The sequence below is a fragment of the Penaeus chinensis genome, chromosome 36 (genome assembly GCF_019202785.1).
Source record: "Penaeus chinensis breed Huanghai No. 1 chromosome 36, ASM1920278v2, whole genome shotgun sequence".
In the NCBI taxonomy this organism is placed as follows: Eukaryota; Metazoa; Arthropoda; class Malacostraca; order Decapoda; family Penaeidae; genus Penaeus; species Penaeus chinensis.
The window spans coordinates 3,858,899-3,863,898 of NC_061854.1; the positions used below are offsets into that span (position 1 = coordinate 3,858,899).

General features: G+C 43.6%; 1 protein-coding gene across 1 annotated transcript in view; it reads left to right on the plus strand.

The window, feature by feature from the left end:
• Positions 1-5,000, plus strand: part of LOC125044795 — a 90,610-nt gene that overhangs the window by 716 nt on the left and 84,894 nt on the right. The window lies entirely within an intron of this gene.

Below are 5,000 nucleotides of genomic sequence, written 5' to 3' on the forward strand. Positions count from 1 at the left end.
ATCCCTTTCTTCCACCCGTTCCTCTATGTATATCCCCTTTCCCTCTCCACTCCCGGGCCCCCTCTCTCCGCTTAAATTTTGTTTTCCCCTCCATCTACCTACATCGCATTTCTCTCCACCCCTTTCCTCCCCCACCCCCCACCTTCCTTCCCTCCTCTCCACGCCACTCCTCACCTTCTCCACTCCACTCTTCCCTCCTCCCCCTCTTTCCTTCCACTTCCCTCCTTCCCCTCTTCCTCTCTCCTTCTCATCTTCCCTCCTTCCCCTCCAGTCCACTCCTTAACCACCTTCCCCTCCACCCTTCCCCACCTTCCCCTCCTCTCCCCACCTTGCCTCATTCCCCTCCACCCACTCCTTCCCCTCCACCCCTCCTCTCCCCACTTTCCCTAATTCCCCTCCACCCCTCTCCTCTCCCCCTTTCCCTCCACCCCTCTCCTCCCCACCTTCCCCTCCACCCCTCTCCTCCCCACCTTCCCCTCCACCCCTCTCCTCCCCACCTTCCCCTCCAATCCTCCTCTCCCCACTTTCCCACCTTCCCCTCCACCCCACTTTCCCACCTTCTCCTCCACCCCTCTCCACCCCACCTTCCCCTCCACCTATCTCCTCCCCACCTTCCCCTCCACCCATCTCCTCCCTTCCCACTTCCCCTCTACCCATCTCCTCCCTACCTTCCCACTTTCCCTCCTTCCCCTCCACTCTCCTCCTGCCCACCCTTCCCTCCCTTCCCTCTTCCTCCCTACCCTCACGCCCTCAATCGCTGTTGCATTTCAAGACCCTGTGACATTCAGTTATGTTGAGTATTCTGCAAGAGCAACGACGTAACTGGAATGTTTTGTTCAACGTCATGTGTTTTGGCTTATTTTTACTTTTTATTTTTTTTTTTGATTATGCGTTTATTTATTTACGTATTTATTACTTGTTTATTTATTTGTTTTTAATGCATTTATTTATCTATTGATTTGTTTGTTTGTTCGTCTTTTATTATAGAGAAATTGTTGTAGAGCAGATAAGGTAGGCATATAGGAAAAGATGATGACAAGGGATATAGAGAAGAGGAAAAGATGTGTGTGTGTGTGTAGGGGGGGGGGGGGTTAGCAAAAATCCCCGTATCATTTAGGCAAACATAATTAAATAAAACAGTACAGTGCAGTAGTGAGGGTTGAACCACAAGCCTGTACAACAACAACAACAACAACAACAAAAAAGTTTTCATTTTTTGTCTAACTCTCACTCTTTCCCATCCACGTCAAAAAAGTAAAATAAGATAAAGTAAAAGTACAGATAAGTAGAATAAAGAGGAATCAAGAGAAGTGAATAAAATGTGAATAGTAAATAGATGAATATAAAATATACTTCATTATAAACTTAAAGAAATAAGATTCCTTTGTTTTTATGATTTGTTAACAGTTATGGTGATAATAGTAACAATAATAATAATCATAATAATAATGATTATAAAATGATTATAATGATAATGCTGATAGTTAAAGTGATAATGATACTACTATTACTGCTACTTCTACTAATGATAATAATAATAGCAACGATAATAATAACAATAATAATAATGATGACAATAACAATAGCTATAATAAAAATGTAACAAACATTTGGTAATTTATATAACCTAAACAAATAACAATAACAGCAATAATACACACACACACACACACACACACACACACACGCACGCACACACACACACACACACATATACACACACATATACATACGCTATATTTTTTCCTGCATACTGGCCCTAGCAGTACAACAACACCAAAAAAACAACAACAAAAACAACAAAACGATGTATACATGCACCATATACATTTTTCCTTTGCGCACTGGAGTAGAATACAATGTTACCGCAGTGCCTTCCTACGACCATTGTATTGTTTACTGCAATAACCTCGAGGTATCAAGGATGCAAATTGAAGCTGATTCAAGTTGACGATCTTTTCCATGGTATCTCATGCAAGATATCATGTCTTTTTTTTATTTTATTTTTTTATTTTTATTTTTTTTACAGGCCCATCATCTTCAAGGCCGTAAAAAAAGGGGACGGGAGATCAGAATGCAATTTCCGGCGAAAAAATATAAACACACGGTTGCTTACGCCCATCTCTCCTTCCCTCCTTTAGCTTCCTCTCTCTTCTATCCCCTGGTTTTACTCTTTATCCCTTATCTCATGGCTTTCTCTTTATACTCTCTCCTCCTCCTGGCTTTCTTCGTATCCGTTTTCCTCCTCCTGTCTTTATTCCCTATCCTCTCTCCTGCTCCCGGCTTTATCTTTATCATTTCTCCTCTTATTCCTGGCTTTCTCTTTCTCCTTTCTCCTCCTCCTGGATTTACTCCTTATCCTCTCTCCTTCTCCTGGCTTTCTCTTTATCCTCCTCCTATCCCTGGCCCTCCCCTCCCCTCCCCCTAACTTCCCCCTTCCCCTTCCCATAACCCTCCCCCTCCTCCTGGCCTTATCCTCTCCTCTCCCTCTCGCTTCTTCTCACTTTTCTTTGTCTATATTATCTATCTGTTATCTTCTCGTTTCCTTTCTTCGCTTACTTTCCCTGCTTATTTTACTACTACGATATGAGGCGATATCATATAGTATAACGCCATTTGTGATTTGATATGCAGTGGTATTATGTAATGTAACATACATTAGAGCAATATAATGGCACATGGTATAACATAAACGATAATATCCAGTATTATTTTAATCTTTCGTGACTGTTTTATGATGATAGTGGTCCTTTTTCCTATTAATTTCTCCTCTCTCTATCCCCTATCCCCTCTTTCTTCACACACTTTATTACACCCTCAGCACCCCCTTTCTTTCTCTCTCTTCCTTCCTCCCTTTTTCTCTTTTTTTCCATACATGACATTGTCTTTTATTTTTTCCTTCTTTATTTCCCTTTCCCTTATCCCTTTCCTCTCCCTTTTCTCTCCCTCTTTCATTTGTATCTTGACTGTCTTTAAGATCATTTTCCCTTTTAATTCTCTCTTTGCTTCCATATATTATCCATTCCTCTTTCATTTGGTTCTCCTCTCCGCACACCTTCCATGTCTCTTTCCCCCTTCTTTTACCCTTTTCCGTCTTCTCTCTGCCTTCTTCCTTTCTCTCTTCTCCCTCATCTCCCTTTCCCTCTTCCTGTTCCCTTTCCCTCTTCTTCTTCCTCATTCTCTCTCATATTGACCCTTTTCCCCTTCCCCCTTCTCCTTCCCTTCGCTTTTCCTCTTTTATCTGTCCACCTACATTCCCCTCCCCCCTTTCCCTTCTACCTTTCCTCCTTTCCCCTTCCCTCTATAGTTCCCTTCCATCTCTCCCTCACCCTATTTCTCTCTCCTTCTTCATGTCACTTCGCTCAGAGGTCGAAGAGGAGGCAGGAGAGAGAGAGGATAACCCATTTCCCCCTTTCCCTTTCTCCTTTCCCCTTCCCCTATACCCTTTCATCATTATCATTCTCCATTAATTACCTTTCTCTATCCTTCTTTACAATATAATTTCATTCTTTTCCCTCTTTCGTGGCTTCTTTTCTTTCCTTATCCCTCTCCCCTTTCATTGGCATTATTATCATCATTATTACTTCATGAATTACCCTTTCTCTATCCTTCTTCTTTATTCCCTCTTTTCCATTTCCCCTTTCCATTATCATTATCATTACCTTGTCAATTACGCTTTCTCTATCCTTCGGAGATGAGACAGGAGAGGGCCAAGATATCATTTCATTCTGGGTCTCCCACCCCTCTCCCTCTCCCCTTTTATCTTCTTCTCTTCTACCTTTCTCCTTCTCCCTGTTCTATCCCTTTCCTATTTCCTTTTTTTCTCCCTTTCTCCTTCTCAGAGGTCGAAGACGAGGCATGAGAGAGTCAGGGTAATACTTAATTCCTAAGTTCCCCTTTTCCTGTCCCTTCCCCTTCCGTTATCATCATTATCTCATTAATTACCTATTCTCTATCCTTCATAATACCGCGTCGCTCAGAGGAGGCAAGAGAGAGCCAGGATAACTCATAGTTTCCCTTTCCCCTTCCCCTTTCGCCTTTCCCCTGTCCCCTTATTATCATTCTCACATTAATTACCTTTCTCTATTCTTCTTCACAATACCTCTTCGCTCAGAGGTCGAAGAGGAGGCAGGAGAGAGCTAGGATAACACTTAATTCCGCGAAGTCCTTAAACTTGAATAATCACCTCATGAGAAGGGAACTCGTAAACATGGACGGGGAACTTTTTTTGAGATCTAGGGAAAAAAGTGGGAGGGAGGGGAAAAGATGAAAGAAAGGTATGAAGGAAGGGGAAGAGAGGGAGGGGAAAAGAAGGAAGAAAGGTATAAAGGAAGGGGAAGAGAGGAATGGGAGGAAGGGAGTGAAAGTGGAAGGGATGGAGAGAGGGAAGAGGGAGGGAGGACGGGAGGGATTGGGGATAGATAGAGGGAGGGGTGGGAGGTGAGGGAGAGAGGGAAAATATGCAGGAGGACAGGGGAACGTTTTTTGAAATTGAGGGAAAAAGTGGAAGGGAGGGAGGGAAAGGGAGAGAGGAAGGAAGGGGAAAAGGTAGGAGGGAGGAGAGGGAGGGGAGAGAAAGTGGGAGTGAGGAGAGGGAGGGGAGAGAAGGTGAAAGGGAGGATAGGAAGGGGAAAGAAGGTGGGATGTAATTGGAAGGAAGGAATGGGGAGGAAGGAAGAGGAAGGGAGAGGATGGAAGGAAAAGGGAGGAGAGAAAAGGATGGTTGGGGTAGGAGGAAGGGAGGAGACATTCCGCGCAACAAAAACTTCGAAAATAGTGAGGTGGAGGATTTACCAGCGGGTGGCGTGCTAAAAGGGAGGGAGGCAGGAGAAAATAAAGGAGAAAGGCGGGAGAGAGGAAGAAGATAAATATAGGAAAAGGAGAGACGAGAAAAGCCAGATAGAAAGAGAGGAGGTAGGCATTGGTGAAAGAAAGCGAATAAAAGAGAAGATAAATGAGAGATGAAAAGGAAATAAAGAAGGGAGAAGGAGTATGAGAGA